This window comes from Elephantulus edwardii, unplaced genomic scaffold (assembly GCF_000299155.1).
Source record: "Elephantulus edwardii isolate Elephantulus edwardi_28Jun2011 unplaced genomic scaffold, EleEdw1.0 scaffold00108, whole genome shotgun sequence".
Lineage (NCBI taxonomy): Eukaryota > Metazoa > Chordata > Mammalia > Macroscelidea > Macroscelididae > Elephantulus > Elephantulus edwardii.
Genome location: NW_006399858.1, coordinates 11,944,903 through 11,945,991, shown reverse-complemented (window position 1 = coordinate 11,945,991; position 1,089 = coordinate 11,944,903).

Below are 1,089 nucleotides of genomic sequence, written 5' to 3'. Positions count from 1 at the left end.
CCCAAGCATGACGTCCTTCTCCAAGGACTGGTCCCTCCTTACAACATGTCCAAAGTATATCAGATGAAGCTTCCGAATCCTTGCCTCCAAGGAGCAGCCTGTTAACTCTCTCCGGGACAAAACTGTTTTCTTAGCAGTCTATGGTATATTCAATACTCTTCTCCAGCACCACAGCTCAAAGGCATAAATTCTCCTTCTATCCTCTCAAGTTGTCTTCTGGCTCTCCAATGCATAGCAAGTGATTGCGAAGACCATGGCTTGTATCAGGCACACCTTTGTCTTCAGGGTGACACCATTGCTCTCCAGTACTTTGAAGAGGTCCCTAACAGCAGATCTTCCCATCTCAATACGTCTTTTAATTTCCTGGCTGCTGATACCAGGAATATTGACTGTGGAGCCAAGCAAACTAAAGCGGTGTACAATCTCAATCTCTTCACCATCCATCCTGATGCTCCCAATTGTCCCAGTGGTGAGAATCTTTGTCTTTTTTATATTGAACATCAATCCATATGGAAGACTGCAGTCCTTGACCTTCTGCAGCAAGCACTTCAGGTCCTTCTTAGTTTCAGCAAGCAGGGTTGTATCATCTGCATAACGTATATTATTGATGAGTCTTCCTCCACTCCTGACACCACATTCCTCCTCATAAAGCCCATACTTCTTGAAAGATCTGTTCTGCATATAGATTGAAAAGTTATGCACTCCTCTTCTGATTTTGAACCATGCCTGTTCTGTTCCGAGGGCTGCTTCCTGGTCCAAGTATAGGTTTCAAATAAGCACAATGAAGTGTTCTGGGATCCTCATTTTCCTCAAGTTTAGCCACAATTTATTGTGATCCACACAGTCAAATGCCTTTGCATAGTCAATGAAACACAGATAGACATTCCACTGGTACTCTTTGCACTCAGCCAAGATCCATTTGACATTGGCAATAATGTCTCTAAACCCAGCTTGTATTTCTGGTAGTTCTCTGTCAAAGTAGTCTTTCAGTTGTCTTTGATGAATGTCAAAAGGATTTTGTTAGTGTGTAATAGTAATGATATTGTTTAATAATTTCCATACTCTGTCAAGTCACCTTTTTTTTGAATG